Source organism: Bubalus kerabau, chromosome 5 (genome assembly GCF_029407905.1).
Source record: "Bubalus kerabau isolate K-KA32 ecotype Philippines breed swamp buffalo chromosome 5, PCC_UOA_SB_1v2, whole genome shotgun sequence".
In the NCBI taxonomy this organism is placed as follows: Eukaryota; Metazoa; Chordata; class Mammalia; order Artiodactyla; family Bovidae; genus Bubalus; species Bubalus kerabau.
In genome coordinates this window covers 63390868-63411938 of record NC_073628.1, presented here as the reverse complement: position 1 = coordinate 63411938, position 21071 = coordinate 63390868, and the positions used below count along the sequence as shown (strand labels likewise).

General features: G+C 36.4%; 1 pseudogene; it reads left to right on the top strand.

Moving 5' to 3' along the window:
• LOC129654241 (60S ribosomal protein L26-like) overlaps positions 1-11315 on the top strand; it is a 37396-nt pseudogene extending 26081 nt beyond the window's left edge.
• Positions 11316-21071: the final 9756 nt, after the last annotated feature.

The following is a 21071-nucleotide window of genomic DNA, read 5'->3' as shown; positions in this document are numbered from 1 at the left end:
TTTGCATTGATCACTGAGGAAGTCTTTCCTATCTCTCCTTATTCTTTGGAACTCTTCATTCAGATGGGTATATCTTTACTTTTCTCCTTTGCCTTTAGATTCTCTTTTGTCAGATATTTTTTAAGGCCTCCTCAGACAACCATTTTGCCTTTTTGCATTTCTTTTTCTTGTGGATTGTCTTAATCACTGCCTCCTGTACAATGTCCTGAACCTCCATCCATAGGTCTTCAGGCTCTCTGTCTATCAGATCTAATCCCTTGAATCTGTTTGTCACTTCCACTGTGTTATCTCCAAGGGATTTGATTTAGGTCATACATGAATAATCTAGTGTTTTCCCCTACTTTCTTCAATTTAAGTCTGAAATTTGCAGTAAGGAGTTCATGATTTGAGTCAGAGTCAGCCCCTGGTCTTGTTTTTGCTGACAGCATAGAGCTTCTCCATCTTTGACTGCAAAGAATATAATCAATCTGATTTCGTTATTGACCATCTGGTGATGTCCATGTGTAGAGTTGTCTCTTATGTTGTGTGAAGAGGGTGTGCTGTGACCAGTGCATTGTCTTGGCAAAATTCTGTTAGCCTTTGACCTGCTTCATTTTGTACTCCAAGGCCAAACATGCCTGTTACACCAGGTATGCCTTATATTTCTACTTTTGCATTCCAGGCCCCAAAGATGAAAAGGACATCTTATTTTTGGTTTTAGTTATAGAAGATCTTGCAGGTCATCATAGAACCGTTCAACTTCAGCTTCTTTGGCATTTATGGTTTTGCCATAGACTTGGATTAGTGTGATATTTAATGGTTTGCTTTGGAACCGAACAGAGATCATTCTGTAATTTTTGTGATTGCACCCAAGTTCTGCACTTTGAACTCTTTTGTTGACTATGAGGGCTACTCCATTTCTTCTAAGGGATTCTTGCCCACTGTAATAGATATAATTGTTATCTCAACTAAATTTGTCCTTCCAGTGCATTTTACTTCACTGATTCCTAAAATGTTGATATTACTCTCACCATCTCCAGTTTGACCACTTCCAATATACCTTGATTCATGGACCTAACATTTCAGGTACCTATGCCGTGTTGGTCTTTGCAGCATTGATTTTAAACAATCTTAATTCTAAGCTGAATAACTCTAAAATAATTAAGCTAAGTCATATTTATGAATATAGATATTGTCTTACAAAATATTAGCAAGCAAATTTCAGATGGCTATAAGAGAATTATGACCTATATTCATGTTTTCTTTAAAATAGAATAAATTTGATGTTAATACTGTTCATAATTCCAATAAGTTAAAGCTATACATTTGGATTGAAACTTTCATGAAAAAAATTTACACAAAATTTCACTTGATTAAATCAACCAACCAACCTCTTAAAAGTTTTTAATTATATTAATAAGGAATTTATATATGGCATACATATTAACCATAAAGATATACATATTATCCATACCAGGACTAAGGAAAAAATGCATACAAATGCCACAGACTGACTTACACAAGAGAAATGTATTTTCTCATAATTCTGGAAGCTGGAAATCTAAGATCGAGGTGCTGGCAATATTGATTTCTGATACAACTTCTCCCCTTGGCTTAAAGACACTTTTTACTGTATTGACATATAGCCTTTGCTCAGTGTGTGCTCGTGATGTCTCTTTCCCTCTTCTTATATGACACCAATGCTATTAGATTAGGAGCTCCACCCTTTGACCTCTTTCATTTAATTACTACCTTCAAGGCATTATGTCCAAATACAATCATAATGGGAGACAGGGCTTCAGCATATAAATTTTTGTTTTGGGCACACTCTCTACAAAATGTTCAGCCACAGCACTTTTATTTCATTTGGTTTGCTTGTATTTAAAATACTAAGAAATGTAACAGAAAAAAATGTTTATTTTTATCACACAAAAAATATTTATATTTTCAAACAATTGATATGGATAAAATATAAAGTATTGACTGAAGGGAATTTCAAAATTCAAAACTCAAAAGTTGCAATTCTTGAGTATCTTTTTGTTATTAGATACATATACACTTGTCATATATTTTTGATAAATTGACACCTTTATAAATGTATGATGTCCTTCTTTGTCCCTTGTAATATTATTTGACTTAAATTCTACTTCTTATGATACTGGTATAGCCTGTCTGGCTCTCATTTAGTAACTATTTGTATGTAATATTGTTTTTCAACCTTTCACTTTCCATTTATTTTGTGTCTTTAAATAAAATATGGGTCATTTGAACACAGAAAATAGTCAGGCCATGCTTATTTTGTTTTTTAACCCATTTCAATAGTCTCTGCCTTATATTGGAGATTTTTATCCTTTACATTTAATCACTGATATGGAAATGCTTCTGCCATTTTGCTATTGGTTTTCTATATATATCATATAATTTGTTGCTTTCCAATTCCTTAATTATTTTCTCCTTTTGTGTTTATTTGTATAGTGTACAATTTTGTTTTTCATTTCCTTTCATATATATATTAAAATTATTTTCTAGCAGCTATGTTAGAGATTACAATTATCCTCTTACATTTATAATAAATTATTGGGTTTAATAGCACCCTAGCTTCACTGGTATATGAAAACTGAACTCTTATACAAATGCATGATTCTTGACTTTTTTTTGTCATCATGAATTACATATTTATACATTATATACCCATTAAAATAAGTTTATATCTATTTTATCCATTGGTCCTTTAAATCATATAGGTACAAGTGGAGAGATTTTAAACAAGAAGTATTATAATGATTGATTTTGACTTAGTTATGTAATTTTCTCTGCCAGTATTCTTTACTTCTTTGTATGGCTTCAAGTTACCATAAAGTGTACTTGTATTTATACCCTAAAGGCTCCCTTTTGCATTCTTGTATGATAGGTCTGCTGCTGCTGCTGCTGCTGCTAAGTCGCTTCAGTCGTGTCCAACTCTGTGCAACCCCATAGACAGCAGCCCACCATGATAGGTCTACAAACAACTAATTCTTTAAACTTTTGTTATCTGGAATTTTTTTTTTTTTTAATTGAAGTGATGTCTGAGGAGGGCTTACAAAAAGTGGAGAAAAGAAGAGAGGGTAAAGGTAAAGGATAAAAAGATATACCCATCTGAATGTGGAGTTTCAAAGAACAGCAAGGAGAGAGAAGAAAGATCAGTTCCTCAGTGATCAATGCAAAGAAATAGAGGGAAAAAATAGAATGGGAAAGAGTAGAGATCTCTCAAGAAAATCAGAGATACCAAGGGAACATTTCATACAAAGATGGGCACAATAAAGGACAGAAACGGTATGGACCTAATAGAAGCAGAAAATATCAAGAAGAGGTGGCAAGAACATAGAAGGACTATACAAAAAGATCTTAATGACCCAGATAACCATGATGGTGTGATCACTCACCTACAGCCAGACATCCTGAAGTCAGAAGTTAGCTGGGCCTTAAGAAGTGGCTAGTGGAGGTGATAGAATTTGAGCTGAGCCATTTGAAGTCCTAAAAGATGATTCTGTGAAAGGGCTGCACTCAATATGCCAGCAAATTTGGAAAACTCAGCAGTGGCCACAGGACTGGAAAAGGTCAGTTTTCATTCCAACCCCAAAGACAGGCAATGCCAAAGAATGTTCAAACTACTGCACAATTGCACTCATCTCACAAGCTAGGAAACTAGTGTTCAAAATTCTCCAATCAAGGCTTCAACAGTTCATGAACTGAGAAATCCCAGATATTCAAGCTGGATTTAGAAAAGGCAGAGGAACCAGAAATCAAATCGCCAACATCTGTTAGATCATAGACAAAGCAAGAGAGTTCCAGAAAAACATTTATTTCTGCTTTATTGACTCTGCCAAAGCCTTTGACTGCATGGATCACAACAAACTGTGGAAAATTCTTCAAGAGATAGGAATACCAGACCACCTTGCCTGCCTCCTAAGAAATCTGTATCCAGGTCAAGAAGCAACAGTTAGAACTGGACATAGAGCAGCAGACTGGTTCAAAATTGGGAAAAAAGTATGTCACCCCACATATTTAACTATACACAGAGTGCATCATGTGAAATGCTGGGCTGGATGTAGCACAAGCTGAAATCAAGATTGCTGGGAGAAATATCAGTAACCTCAGATATGCAGATATGACACCACCCTTATGACAGAAAGTGAAGAACTAAAGAGCCCCTTGATGAAAGTGAAAGAGGAGAGTGGAAAAGCTGGCTTAAAACTCAACAGTCAAAAAACAAAAATTATAGCATCCAGTCCCATCATTTTATGGCAAATAGATGGGGAAACAGTGACAGACTTTATTTTCTTGGGCTCCAAAATCACTGCAGATGGTGACTAAAACCATGAAATTAAAAAGATTCCTTCTTGCTCCTTGGAAGAAAAGCTATGACCAACCTAGACAGCCTATTAAAAAATAGAGACATTACTTTGCCAACAAAGGTCCATCTAGTCAAAGCTATGGTTTTTCCAGTAATCACGTATGGGTGTGCAAGTTGGACCATAACAAAAGCTGAATACCGAAGAACTGATGCTTTGAACTGTGATGTTGGAGACGACTCTTAAGAGTCCCTTGGACTGCAAAGAGATCAAGTTAGTTAATTCTAAAGTAAATCAGTCCTGAATATTCTTTGGAAGGATTGATGCTGAAGGTGAATCTACAATACTTTGGTTACCTGATGAGAAGAGCTGACTCTGGAAAAGACCCTGATTCTGGGAAAGTTTGAAGGCAGGAGGAGAAGGGAGTGACAGAGGATGAGATGATTGGATGGCATCACCAACTATATGGGCATGAGTTTGAGCAAGCTCCGGGAGTTGGTGTTGCACAGGGAATCCTGCTCTGCTGCAGTCCATGGAGTCACACAGAGTCAGACATAACTGAATGACTGAATCGAACTGATATATATATATATTATATATGAAGTGAAGTGAAGTCGCTCAGTTGTGTCTGACTCATTTGTGACCCCATGGATTGTAGCCCACCAGGCTCCTCGGTCCATGGGATTTTCCAGGCATGATTACCGGATTGGATTGCTGTTTCCTTCTCCAGAGGATCTTCCTGACCCAGGGATCGAACCCAGGGCTCCTGCAGACGCTTTACTGTCTGAGCTACCAAGGAAGCCTATATATATTCTTTTTCAGATTATTTTTCACAAGTTATTGCAAGATATTGAGTATAGTTCCATATGCTATAAACTGTTTTAATTTCTTGTTGATTTTTAAATTTTTTTTATCAGATGTGGAATTCATTCAGTTATTTTGTTGTTATTGTTAGTTTTCCACAGTTTAGGAATGCCACCCCACAACTTTCTTGGCTCCGTAATTTTTGCTAAGAAATTTACACTTAATGTTGGCAACAAATTTTTTAATAATAACTAGCTTCTCTTCTTTTGATTTCAGGGTGCTCTCTTTTTCTTTAGACAGTTCAATTATCATGTATCTCATTGTGGATACTGTTTTATTCATTTTTCTTGGAAATCATCACATATCCTTTTTGTGTAAAATCATGTCTTCCATCACATTTGGGAAGTTTTCAGCTATTGTATCTTCACATACTCTGTCAGTTTCTCCTCTCCCACTGAGACTCCTACTTCTCATATATCAGTAAATTTGATGATGTCTTACAGGCCTTTTATTGCTCTGTGTGTATGTGTGTGTATGTGTGTTTTTCTCCATACATCTCACCTTTTTCTTTCTTTCTTTTTTTTTAAATCTCTTTTAGTTTTTGTTTCTGCTCTTATGACTGGATAGCTTCAATTGATCTCTCTTATATAAAAATTTTTGTGTTACTTAAATCTCCTGTTGAAATTCTCTAGTGGTTTTTATTTATTTTACTAAATAATATTTCAAAGTGCTCCAATTATTTTTAAGTTTCCTTCTTGATTTGATATTTATTTGATTACTCTAAGCCTTTGACTTTTTTCAAGAGTTAAAAAATTCTGATACTTTTTGTTTATTATTACTTTGTAGAGAGAAAAACCTATGCCACCATTTTGTACATTTTATTCTTTACAGCTGCAGAATTTTGGTTCAGTTCGTTTTTTATAGTTTCTGTGTCTTTATTGATGTCATATGATTCCTGTGGCATTAATTGCATGATATCCTTTAGCTATGTGCATAGTTCCATTTACGTCTGTGACTGTAACACAGTAGAGTCTTAGAGTCCGTTTCTAGTAAATCCAATGTCTATGCTTCCCACAGAGACAATTTTGGTTAAATTTCCTATGTGTGGGGCATACTTTTTTTTTTTTTTTTTTACATGCTTCATTATTTTTTTGTTGTTGAAACATGAACACTGTAAATAGTATGACTTGTGAATTCTGGAGATTAGATTCTTCTGCCACCTTAAAATTTTTTGTTCTTGCTTTTTCTGCTTTGTAATTGGTTGAATTTTTAGTGAGTGTTCTAGTCTATGATTGTAAAGAATCTATTCATTGATATGTGTGGCCTGCAGTCTCTCTTCTTTTATCTTCTGATTTGACAGATGCCTTTGAATGTTTAGAACAAAAAAAAAAACACCCAAATTCTCTTAGTCTTTGCAGATTGGCTCTGTGTTGCAACACTCCTTTAACACTTAGATGGCCAGTTACAGACCTTGCTTAGTCTTCATTTCCTGTTTGTGCAGAGCCTGAGCTAAAAGTTTAGGGTCTTCCCAGGTTCTTTTGTTTTTGTTTTTAACAAAAACCTTCCCCTGGGTTTGCACTTGGCTTTCCTATGCACTTGGCCTCCTCTATTCCCCAATACTCACGTGACATTTTCAATTCTATAATTCTTCAAAGACCGTTTCTCCACAGATTTTCCTCTCAGGCTTTGGCAGCCTTTTATTGTCCCTCAAATTGCAATCATGTGCTCTAGGCAGCAGTGGGTTCTTTACTTGCCTTCCATGGTTTTTGAGAAATACCCTCTGTATAGCCACTTTTCTGCCCTGAGAAAGTTCTTGATCAGGTGAAGCAGAGGCGAGTGCTTTCACCATTCCTACAAGTAAGTGTTAGACTAAAACAGATAAAAATAACTATTTGAGAACAAGATCAGCTTTCCTTCCTCCAGAGCAAGGGACCAGAATGCCAAACTGGAATACTGGTTGTCATTTTAAGACCATCTTGGAGACAGGAGAGAGGTAGGACAAAGGCAAGTACTTCAAAACTCCCCAACTTGGCTGCTATACGTCTTTGTTGCTTCCCTGGTGGCTCAGTGGTAAAGAATCTGCCTCCATTTGGAGAGGCAGGTTTGATCCTTCAGACGGAAAGATCCCCTGGAGAAGGAAATGGCAACCCATTCCAGTATTCTTGCCTGGGAAATCTCATGGACAGAGGACCCTGGTGAGCTATAGTCCACAGGGTTGCAAAAGAGTCAGACATTACTTAGTGACTAAACAACAAAAATAAGCCTTTGACTTCTTTTTTTTTTCATTAAGAGTTTTAAAAAAAAAGTAAATCTGACAGTTTTCATTCACTTTGATTGTGTTTGTAGACGGACAACCCCTTTGGAACTACCTACTCCTCCATATTAACTCACATCAAACACAAACTGCTAGCATATTTTTACATTAGAAATAAATCTAATATTATTTGAATGAAGCTCTAATACATTCTCTAATATTTATGTGAGGTGTGTGTGTGTGTGTGTGTGTGTGTGTGTGTGTGTGTTTGTATATGTGTGTTATCAGGTTTATTTTGCAGTCTTCATTTTCTAATGTATTCCTAGAGAATTATTTTACTTAGACATATTTCTATATATGTCTATATATATAGACTATATATATATGTCTATATATATAATCTATATATATAGATCCACTTTTTAAGTCTATATATATAGATCTAACTCTATATATATAGATCCACTTTTTAAGATAACTTTTCCCATATAGATCATTACCGAGTATTGAACAGAGTTCCCTGTACTATAGAGTAGGTTCTTATTAGTTGTCAGTTTTATATATAGTAGTGTGTGCATGTCAATCCCAATCTCCCAGTTTATCCCTCCTTCTTCCTTTAGCCCTTGGTAATCATATTTGCTTTCTACACCTGTGAATCTCTTTCTGTTTTGTAAATAAGTTCATTTGTACCATATTTCTAGATTCTACATATATGTGATATCATATGACATTTACTTTTCTCTGTCTGACTTATTTCACTCAGTAGGATAATCTCTAGATCCCTCCATGTCACTGCAAATGACACTATTTTGTTCTTTTTTATGGCTTAGTAATATGCCATCATATATAACATGTACATCTTTATCCATTCATCTGTCAATGGCCATTTTTGCTGCTTTCATGTTCTGGTTATTGTAAACAGTGCCTAAGTGAACAATTAGGGTACATTTAAATTGTTTCTGGAACAATATATTTATAATCTCACATTTTCACTTGAGCATAGGTTTGTTCAACATATAACTGAATTTTCATAAAGTTTACTTTGCTTCACATTCTATACCAAAGTCTAGATAATTAAAAGAAAGAAATAGGTATAAGAAAAGAGGATGTTCACTTTTTTTTAATTTATTTTATTTTATTTTTTAACTTTACAATATTGTATTGGTTTTGCCATACATCAACATGAATCCACCACAGGTATACACGTGTTCCCCATCCTGAACCCTCCTCCCTCCTCCCTCCCCATACCATCCCTCTGGGTCATCCCACTGCACCAGCCCCAAGCATCCAGTATTGTGCGTCGAACCTGGACTGGTGACTCATTTCATATATGATAATATACATGTTTCAATGCCATTCTCCCAAATCTTCCCACCCTCTCCCTCTCCCACAGAGTCTGAAAGACTGTTCTATACATCTGTGTCTCTTTTGCTGTCTCGTACACAGGGTTATTGTTACCATCTTTCTAAATTCCATATATATGCATTAGTATACTGTATTGGTGTTTTTCTTTCTGGCTTACTTCACTCTGTATAATAGGCTCCAGTTTCATCCACCTCATTAGAACTGATTCAAATGTATTCTTTTTAATGGCTGAGTAATACTCCATTGTGTATATGTACCACAGCTTTCTTATCCATTCATCTGCTCATGGACATCTAGGTTGCTTCCATGTCCTGGCTATTAACATCTGAGGAATTCCATAATTTGAAATTCTAAGTCCCAGTTTTATTTTCTTGTTTATCTTTCCAGGATTATTTTCAAATATACCAATTTATTTCTTGCAATTTTCCTAAGGTAGCCAGACTGTTGAGGACAAAATATAAAAAATACAGAATGTAATAGTTTGCAATGTCTATTATTATGAAATTCAAATGTAGGGGGAAAACACACAAAGAGATTGATTTCCATATAATATTGTGAGCAATACAGATAGATATATGTACAGGATTCTATGGAACCACAGATCAACACTTTACATAACATGATATTTAAAGCAATACTGATTAATAGAGTACTTTAAAGGTGATAACTTGGATTATTGAAACGTCCTTATAGGCAATGGCATGAGAAAAGGCACAGAGGTACAAATAAAATTAAGTTTATATTAAAAGAAACTATCATTGAGAGAGAATCAAAAGTGGACCATTGCTAGTGGGTGTAAAAAGAATGAGAATTGTATAGATAGTAGAGCTTCCCAGGTAGCACAGTGGTAAAGAATCTCCCTGCCAATACAGGAGACACAGGAGACTCAAGTTCGATCCATGGATGGGGAAGATTCCCTGGAGGAGGAAATAGCAATCCACTCCAGTATTCTTGACTGGATAATCCCATGGACAGAGGTTCCTGGGAGACTACAGTCCCTGAATTTGCAAAGAGTCAGACACAACTGAGTGACTGAGCATGCATGCTTGTCCTCTAGACAGTTATTATCAGAGAAAAAAGAATACTTCAGAAAGAGTCTTTATGTTTTCCTAAATTAACCTTGTTTATCTGTTACTTGAAGTGCAGATTCAGAATGGTAATTATTGGAGAAATGAGAACTGAGACATAAAGGTCATTGTCTGCTTTAATTTTAACACGACATGCTCACTAGAGCTCTGGATAAAGATAACTTCCTCATCAGGATTTGCTAGAGAATTACTGCAATTATGTGTCTGAGGAGGCACAATTGAGTGGCAGCTTTGGTCATTGACACAAAGTGAGAGCATGAGAGCTCATTACTGTGTGTTATCATATGTGTGATTCTGTCTTTCTTTCCATTTGTTTAAGAAAAAAAATGATTCATTTTTACTTTTGGATTTTCATTTTAAGATCTTTGGTATAATTTCAGTTAAATTTCCCCTTTAAATGACTGAAGATAGCACAGGAGTAAAATACAATATTGAATGTGTATAAGAGGACAAAAAGACATATAATGAAAAATAAAACATTTTATCACTACATTTCTTATAATAACTTAAAATTAAGAATAATACCTTTATCTTATAATTATTCCTGGTGATTTTCATTCTATTTCTTGTGGATATTCTATATTTTGAACCATGTATGTGAGAATAAAAAAGTACATGACTGGCTGGCCAGCAGGTAAGAATTTGCTGCGACAAGGCATACAATCCACAGCCATCCATTCAGGCCATGTTGCCTCTTGACCCCAGTTCCCCAGTACTGTTTTGGTAGCCACGGAGGGGCCAGGATGGTCTTGGCCTTTCTCCTAGCACCACCAGCCAGAGGTAAGAGGGTTTTGACACTTGGAAATCTGAGCTGAGCTGAAGGGGAGGGAAGTCTGTGGCAATGGAGTCTAGTCTGGGCAGAGTAGTTTCTTAAAGAATGGTTTTGGGGTACTTTCTTGGTAAAACTTTCAGGCCTCACTGGCCATTGGAAGATTTTTTGGACCCAAGTTCTGTGCATTTTCTGGGTTCTAGATATAGGGCCCGATTTCATTCATTTTGAAGGGGGTTTACTCTGTTCATGCTCCATTTCATAGATTCAAATGGTCAGAAGAGTCAAATCCCTTTGTGATTTCTGACCTAAGCAAGAACCAAAAAACACATTTCAATGTGCCTTCCCACATTCACAGGAAAATTATGTCTTCTCCTCTTTCTAAAGAGCTGATACAGAAGTACAAGGTTCAATTCTTGCCCATCTAAAAGGATAATGAAGTTCAGAAAGTACAAGTTGTAGGAGGGCACTACAAAGGGCAGAAAATTAGCAAAGCAGTCCAGGTTTACAGGAAGAAATGTGTCAACTACACTGAAGAAATGCAGCAGGAGAAGGCTAATGGTACAACTCTCTATGTGGGCATTCACCCCAGCAAGGTGGTTAACACTAGACTAAAACCAGACAAAGACTGCATAAAGATCCTGGAAGAGAAAGCTAAATCTGACCAAGAAGGAAAAGAAAAGGACAAATATAAGGAAGAAACAATTGAGAAGATGCAGGAATAAAGTCATCTTGTCAACAGCTTTCATTAAAAACTGTTAAAATTATTTAAAAACATACATGACTGTCCTTTTCATTAGAAATAATTAAATTTTAGTTCAGTTCACTCAGTCATGTCTGACTATTTGCATCATAATGGATGGCAGCGCACAGGTTTCCCTGTCCATCACCAACTCCTGGAGCTTTCTCAGACTCATGTCCATTGAGTTGGTAATGCCATCCAACATTCTTATCCTCTGTTATCCGCTTCTCTTCCTGCCTTCAATCTTTCCCAGCAGCAGTGTCTTTTCCAAAGAGTCAGTTCTTTGCATCAGGTGGCCAAAGAATTGGAACTTCAGCTTCAGCATCAGTCCTTCCAATGAATATTCAGGACTGATTTCCTTTAGGATGGACTGGTTGGATGTCCTTGCAGTCCAAGAGACTTCCAAAAGTCTTCAACAACACAGTTCAAAAGCATCAATTTTTTTTGCCTTCTTTATGGTCTAACTCTCTCATCCATACATGACTATGGTAAAAACCATAGCTTCGACTAGACAGACATTTCTTGGCAAAGTAATGTCTCTGCTTTTTAATAAGTTGTCGAGGTTGGTCATAACTTTTCTTTCAAGGAGCAAGCGTCTTTAATTTGATGGCTGCAGTCACCATTAGCAGTGGTTTTGGAGCCAAATAAATAAATAAATAAAATAAAGGCTTTCACTGTTTCCATTGTTTCCCCATCTATTTGCCATGAAGTGATGGGACCAGATGCCATGATTTAGTTTTCTAAATACTGAGTTTTAAACCAACTTTTTCACTCTCCTCTTTCACTTTCATCAAGAGGCTCTTTAGTTCTTCTTCACTTTCTGTCATAACAGTGGTGACATCTGCATATCTGAGGTTATTGATATTTCTCCTGGCAATCTTGATTCCAGCTTGTACTTCCTCTAGCCTGGCACTTCACATGACATAATCTGCATATTATTTAGATAAGCACGTTGACAATATACAGCCTTGATATACTCCTTTCCCGATTAGGAACCAGTCTGTTGTTCCATGATCAGTTCTATCTGTTGCTTCTTGAGCTGCATATAGATTTCTCAGGAGGCAGGTAAGGTGGTCTGATATTCCCGTTTCTTGGAGAATTTTCCACAGTTTGTTGTGATCTACCCAACAAAGGCTTTGGTATAGTCAATAAAGCAGAAATAGATGATTTTCTGGAACTCTCTTGCTTTGTCTGTGATCCAGAAGATGTTGGCAATTTGACATCTGGTTCTTCTGCCTTTTGTAAATCCATCTTGAACATCTGGAAGTGCACAGTTCATGTACTGTTGAAGCCTGACTTAGAGAATTTTGAGCATTACTTTGATAGCATGTGAGATGAGTGCAATTGTGCGGTAGTTTGGCACATTCTTTGGCATTTACTTTCTTCAGGACTGAAATGAAAACTGACCTTTTCCAGCTCTGTGGCCACTCCTGAGTTTTCCAAATTTGCTGGCATATTGAGTGCAGAACTCTTCACAACATCATCTTTTAGGATTTGAAATAGTTCAACTGGAATTCCATCACCTCCACTAGCTTTGTTTGTACTGATGCTTCCTAAGGCCCACTTGACTTTGCATTCCAGGATGTCTGATTGTAGATGAGTGATCACTCCATCATGGTTGTCTGGGTCATTAAGATATTTTTTGTATAGTTCTTCTCTATTCTTGCCACCATTTCTTAATATCTTCTGCTTCTGTCATTTCCATACTGTTTCTGTCCTTTATTGTGCCCGTCTTTGCATGAAATGTTCCCTTGCTATCTCTAATTTTCTCGAAGAGATCTTTAGTCTTTCCCATTCTAGTTTTTTCTTTATTTCTTTGCATTGATCACTGAGGAAGGCTTTTTTTTTTTTTTTTTTTTTTTGTAACCTCTCCTTGCTATTCTTTGGAACTCTGCTCTCAAATAGGTATGTCTTTCCTTTTCTCCTTGCCTTCACTTTTCTTCTTTTCTCAGTTATTTTAAGGCCTCCTCAGACAACCATTTTGCCTTTTTACATTTTTCACTCCCTTGGAGATGGTCTCGATCACCGCATCTGGTACAATATCTGAAACTCCATCCATAGTTCTTCAGGCGCTCTGTCTATGAGATCTAATCCTTTGAATCTGTCACTTCCACTGTATAATCATAAGGGATTTGATGAGGTCATATCTTAATGGTCTAGTGGTTTTCCCTACTTTCTTCAATTGCAGTCTGTATTTTGCAATAAGGAGTTCATGATCTGAGCCACAGTCAGCCCCTGGTCTTTTTTTTTTTTTTTTTTGCTGACTATATAGAGCTTCTCCACCTTTGGCTGCAAAGAATATGATCAATCTGATTTCAGTATTGACCCTCAGGTGATGTCCATGTGTAGAATCTTCTCTCGTGATGTTGGAAGAGCATGTTTACTATAACCAGATCATTCTCTTGGCAATACTCTGTTAGTATTTGCCCTGTTTCATTTTGTTCTCCAAGGCCAAATTTGTCTGTTACTCCAGGTATCTCTTGACTTCCTACTTTTTCATTTGAGTCCCCTATAATGAACAAGACATTTGTGTGTGTGTGTGTGTGTGTGTGTTAGTTTTAGAAGGTCTTGTAGGTCTTCATAGAACCATTCAAATTCAGCTCTTTCAGCATTACTGGTTGGAGCATAGACTTGGATTACTGTTATATGAATGGTTTGCCTTAGAAACAGTGATCATTCTGTCATTTCTGAGACTGCATCCAAGTACTGCATTTCAGACTCTTTTGTTGACTATGAGGGCTACTTCATTTCTTCTAAGGGATTTTTGCCCACAGTAGTAGATATAATGATCACCTGAGTTAAATTGACCCATCCCAGTCCATTTTAGTTCACTGGTTCCTTAAATGTCAATGTCTACTCTTGCCATCTCCTGTTTGACCACTTTCAACATACCTTGATTCATGGACCTAACATTCCAGGTTTCTATGCAATATTGTTCTTTACAGCACTGGACTTTACTTCCATCACCAGTCACATCCACAACTGGGTGTTGTTTTGCTTTGGCTCCATCTCTTCATTCTTTCTGGAGTTATTTCTCCACTGATCTCTAGTAGCATATTGGGCACCTACTGACCTAGGGAGTTCATCTTTCAGTATCCTATCTTTTTGCCATTTCATACACTTCGTGGGGTTCTCAAGGAAAGAATACTGAAGTGGTTTGCCATTCCCTTCTCCAGTGGATCATGTTATTTCAGAACTCTCCACCATGACCTGTCTGTCTTGGGTCGCCCTACAGAGCATGTCTCATAGTTTCATTGAGTTAGACAAGGCTGAGGTCCAGCCTTGTGATCAGTTTGATTAGTTTTCTGTGATTGTGGTTTTCATTATGTCAGAATTAAATTTTAACAACCTCAAAATTTTTTGTTTGAATCAGAGAGCACAAAATGGATACATAGTTTATATATCCAAAAGTAAGACCTGAGGACAATTCTATTAATATATTGCATATAAACATGGAATACAAATAAAATATGATTGTAATATTTGGATTATATCCACATTATTTATGATTTTGGGGAAAATATGCAATGTATTCTAAAGTATATAGTACATTCTATCAGTACCTACAATCTTAGTGTGAGGAGAAATTCCTCATGATTATTTTCTGTCTTTACATTTTCTTCAACTGTTCTTTCAATACTTGATATGTTCTTCATCCACTCCTAAAATCTTATAGCCCTTCATTTCTCATCCAAATATTGTCTTCTGCTTTTCACCAAATCCTGTCATGTTCAAATTTTCAGTTATTCCTCAGCATGTGTAGCCTCCTCTTTTTTTTATCCTAGAGACAGCATTTCACAAATATCAATAATACTATAAATTTGAAGATTTGGTAGTTCTAATCTGTCACATTTTTATGTACTGGCATGTGTTCTCAAGTTATTCCATGCTGTATCTTGTCTAAATTTGTTAGCTTCTGTATCGGTTAGAATTGTGTTAACTAAATGGATCCAAAAACAACAAAAAATTATCTTAAAAAATAGGTTTACTTTGATTCAGAAGAGGAACAGTCTAGAGTGATGACTGAAGCTGTGACTGGTCAGTGTTTCATTTTCGAGCTCTTCTCGTAGTTTTATGTTGTCATCTACAACACTGGCTTTATGCTCTAATTCTACTCATAATTATGGGATATTTATTGGGTTGAGATAGGCCCAAGTTTTTCATTCATGGTTTTTAAGACTGTTTGTCTTGGTGCATTTAGACTGCTGTAACAAAATATTGTAAACTGGGTGAATTATAAACAACAGAAACTTATTTCTCATAGTTCTCGAAGTTGGAAGTCCAAGAACAAAGACGGAGAGATTTGATAAAATCAACTTTCTGGTTCATACAAGTATGGCAGCTTCCTGCTGTGTTTTGACATGGAAAGAGGGGAACTGAAGCTCTCCTGAGCTTTCTGATAAGGACATCATCGAAATGTGCTAATCATTTTCCAAAGACTTTGCCTCCTAATTCTATGACCTTAAAGGGTAAGATTTTAGCCTGTGAATTTTGGGGGTACATAAATATTCAGACCCTAGCACTATTTATTATTTTAGTATGGAGAAAAGTTTCTTATATCTCATTTACTGTGTTGGACTATATCTATTCATGGACCAGTCTCCGCTGACTGAAGAATATTATTGAAGAATAATATTAGGCCCACATTCTTCACAAAATAAAAAACACAACAAAAAACAAGAAAATAAAAAGAAAGACCTATCAAAGGATAAATGTCCCTAAGCATCAAAGACCAAACAGATTCTTCAGACACCTGATGTGAAGAGCCAACTCATTGAAAAAGACCCTGATACTGGCAAAGATTGAAGGCAGGAGTAGAAGGGAATAACAGAGGATGAGATGGTTGGATGGCATTACCAACTCAATGGATATGAAGTTCAGCAAACTCTGGGAAATAATGGACAGGGAGGCCTGGCTTGCTGTAGACCATGTGGTTACAAAGAGTTAGACATGTTTAGTGACAACAACAACAGGATGGTGTAAATTTAGGTAATCATCTACAATGTTCTCTTCTGCTGCCTCAAATACCAGAGCTGGTTAAGGTGATATGTTGAGCTTTCTTCTAGCTTAATGTTTCCTAATCTTTGAGATACAGTATATATTGCCCAGATAAAACTGCTGAGTTTTGCCAATTCAACATAACATCAATGACCAAAAATTGTTGTGAAAATTAAAAGTATATAATTATTTAAATGGTAATGATATTTACATTAGAAATACATTATTACAGTAGACTGTATGTTACAATGGATTGGAAGAGATGTAATCACTGACCTTTGCCTAAAGCACTATAGAAACTGAATTTGGAAGGGAAACTGCTTTTCTGGAAAAATGACAGAATTAACTTCAGACTACTTCTTGGCTAAAAATAAAGCTGATGTGAATGAACACCAGTGGAGAAGGAGATGGCTACCCACTCCAGGGTTCTTACCTGGAAAATCCCATGGACAGAGGAGCCTGGAGAGCTACAGTCCATGGGGTCTCAAAACGTGAGACATGACTTGGCGACTGAGCATGCAGCATGAATGAACAGCAAAAACAAAAAGCCAAATGATTTTATGTTCTTACTTAAATATGCCCTCCTTTAGAGCCTGGTTCCTCTATTATTATATTATCTTAATGATTACATACAAATTAAAGACTGCTCCTTACCTGGTCTTTATTTATCATTAGGGAATTGTGCTGTTTCAGCCTGTTTTATCAAGTGGATGATGGTGCTAGGAGTTGAGGGAGCAGCTTGAACATTCTGGATATATAGAGAAAAAAGAACTGAAAGAGAGAAGGAAGACAACATACTATGTTAAAATGAGAATTAAGAATTTTAGGAGGGTTGTGCAAAACTTTATTTAAAAACCAAAATTTGATAATGTAGCTATTATCTTACTATTTTGAGTAATCATGAGGATAATATTTAATATAGTCTCTTTAGTTTGATTCCTCTTCCTAAGTATGCATTGTTGTTCAGTAACTCAGTCATATCTGACCCTGTGACCCCATAGACTGCAGCATTCCAGACTTCCCTGCCTTTCACCATCTTCTGGAGCTTGTTCAAATTCACATCCCTTGAGTCAATGATGCCATACAACCATCTCATCCTCTGTCATCCCCTTCTCCTCCTGCCTTCAATTTTTCCCAGCATCAGGGGCTTTTCTAATGAGTCAGCTCTTTGCATCAGTTGGTCAAAGTATTGGAGTTTCAGCTTCAGCATCAGTCCTTCCAAAGAATATTCAGGATTGATTTCCTTTAGGACGGACTGGTTTGATCTCCTTGCAGTCCAAAGGACTCTGAATCGTCTTCTCCAACACCACAATTCAAAAACATAAATTCTTCAGTGCTCAGCCTTTTTTCATGATCCATTTCTCACATCTGTACATGACTACTGGAAAAATCATCACTTTGACTATATGGACTTTTGTCAGTAAAGTGATATCTCTGCTTTTTAATATGCTATCTAGCATATTATTTTGCCATAACTTTCCTTCCAAGAAGCAAGCATCTTTTAATTTAATGGCTTCAGTCACCATCCACAGTGATTTTAGAGCCCAAGAAGAGAAAATCTGTCACTGGTTTTACTTTTTCCCCTTCTATTTGCCATGCATTGATGTGACCCATTGTCACCATTTTAGTTTTTTGAATGCTGAGTTTCAAACAAACTTTTTCACTCTACCCTTTCACCATTATCCAGAGGCTCTACTAGTTGCAGAAGACAGAGTTATTTACATAGAAAATACCAAGGAATCTACCAAAAATAATTCTAGAATCCTTGACAAATAAGTAAGTTAGGCAAGGTTTCAGGACACATAGTCAATAACTAAAAGCAGTTTTTTTCTATGTACTGAAATATACAAGGGAAAACCAAATTTGAAAACAAAGCAACTTTAGTCATCACTCACCCTAAAAAATGAAGTATGCAGGGATAAGTATATCCAAACATCTATAGTAGCTGAATGTTAAAAAATATTAATACCTAGTGAAAAAAATCCAAGAAAATCTAAGTAAATGGAGAGATATAACATGTTTGTGAATTGGAATATTAAACTAGTAAGTGTCAACTCTCCTTAAATTGATCTCTATTGATTGATCTATATTTTTAAGCAATTCCTATTAATACAAAGCTACTTGCATACTATGAAACTAAATCATTGGTCATATGTGATTTGCAAATAATTTGCCTCAGTTTGCATTGTCTTTAATCTACTTAACATATTCTTTATGAAGAACAAAACCTTTTATTATTAAGCAAGTTAGTTTATATATTTTAAAATTTTTTGGGTGATGCTTTTGGGGTCTTGAGTAAGAAGTGCTTTTTGTTTGTTTTTTAATTTTACCTTAGGTACCAATGTTTTTTTTTCTTACACTTATAAATTTTTGTTTTGTTTTACATTTAAGTCTACTATGCATTTGGTTAAGCTTTTTTTTTTTTTTTTTTTTTTGCTTTTCTTTTAACTTATTTTTTATTAGACTTTTTATTTTGCATGGGCTTTCCGGGTGACTCAGTGGTAAAGAATCACCTGCCAATGCAGGAGACATGGGCTTGATCCTGGTTCAGGAAGATTCCTTAGAGAAGGAAATGGCAACCCACTTTAGGATACTCTTGTCTGGGAAACCGCACGGACAGAGGAGCCTGGTGGGCTACAGTCCGTAGGGTCACAAAAACCTGGGTATGATGTAGCAACTAAACAATAACAATAACAAATAGCTTATTAGCAATGTTGTGATAGTTTTAGATAGAAAGCAAATTAGCTCAGTCATACACATACATGTATGCATTCTCCCCCAAACTCCCCTCCCATCCAGGCTGCCACATGACAATGAGCAGTGTTCCCTGTGCTATATGTAGTTCCTTGTTTGGTATCCATTTTACACACAACAGTGTGTACCTGTCCATCCCAAACTCCCTAACTATCCCTTCTGCCCCCCTTTTCCCCCCTGGCAATCAGAAGTCTTTTCTCTAAGTCTGAGTCTGTTTCTCTTTTGTAAATAAGTTCATTTGTATCATGTCTTTTTAGATTCTCTATATAAAGGATGTCATAAGATAGTTCTCCTTCTCTGACTTACTTCACTCATTATGACAGTCTCTAGTTTCATCTATGTTGCTGCAAATGACATTATTTCATTCTTTTTTGATGACTGTGTAATGTTCCATTGAATATATGTACCACATCTTTATCTATTCCTCTGTTGATCAATTTAGGTTTTTCCATGTCTTGGCTATTGTAAACAGTGTTGCAATAAATGTTGGGGTGCATGCTTACTTTGGGACCATGTTTTCTTTCAGTTATATGCCCAGGAGCAGGACTGTTTGGTAATATGGTAGTTCTAGTTTTAGTTTGTTAAAGAGTCTCCATACTGTTCTCCACAGTGGCTGTACCAATTTCCATTCCTATTAACAATGTAGGAAGGTTCTGTTCTCTTCCCACCCTCTCTAACATTTATTGTTTGTGGATTTTTTGATGATAGCCATTTTGACTGCTATGAGGTGATATCTCACTGTAGTTTTGATTTGCATTTCTCTTATAGTTAGTGATTAGTGATGTTGAACACCTTTCATCATGTGCCTTTTGGCCATCTGTACATCTTTGGAGAAATGTCTGTTTAGATCTTCTGCCCATTTTTGGATTGGGCTGTTTGTTTTGATGATATTGAGCTTCATGAGCTGTTTGTATATTTTGGAGACTAATCCTTTGTTGGTCACATCATTTGCAAATATTTTCTCCCAATCTGGAGGTGCCTTTTGTTTTGTTTATTGTTTCCTTTGCTGTGCACAAGATTTTAAGTTTAAGAAGGTCCCATTTGTTTATTTTTGTTTTTATTTCCATTTTTTTCTGGGAGACGAAAAAGATCTTGGTATGATTTATGGCAGAGAGTGGTCTGCCTATATTTTCCTCTAGGTTTACAGTGTCTCATCTCACATTTGGGTATTCGATTTATTTTGAGCTTATTTTTGTGTATCATGTTAAACAATGATCTAATTTCATTTACATGTAGCTATACAGTTTTCCCAGGACCATTTGTTGAAGAGACTGTCATTCTAATACTGTGTAGTCTTGCAGTCTTTGTTGAGTAAGCTTTGAATAAGATGTGAAATTTAGGTTGAGTTTGTAATTATCCAATATCATTTGTTGATAAGATCATTCCTATTCCACTTTTTGCTTTGACACACTTGTGAAAAATTAGCTGACTGTTTCTGGGTGGGTCAGTTTCTGGCTTCTTGATTCTGTTCCTTTAATCCATGTGTCCTTAACCCTACCAATAGTACATTTTCTTTTTTTTTTTTTTTTTTTAACTTAGCTATCAGATCAGATCAGATCAGTCGCTCAGTCGTGTCCGACTCTTTGCGACCCCTTGAATCACAGCATGCCAGGCTTCCCTGTCCATCACCAACTCACGGAGTTCACTCAGACTCATGTCCATCAAGTCAGCAATGCCATCCAGCCATCTCATCCTCTGTCATCCCCTTCTCCTCCTGCCCCCAATCCCTCCCAGCATCAGGGTCTTTCCCAATGAGTCAACTCTTCACATGAGGTGGCCAAAGTACTGGACTTTCAACTTTAGCATCATTCCTTCCAAAGAAATCCCAGGGCTGATCTTCAGAATGGACTGGTTGGATCTCCTTGTAGTCCAAGGGACTCTCAAGAGTCTTCTCCAACACCACAGTTCAAAAGCATCAATTCTCCGGCGCTCAGCCTTCTTCACAGTCCAACTCTCATATCCATACATGACTACAGGAAAAACCATA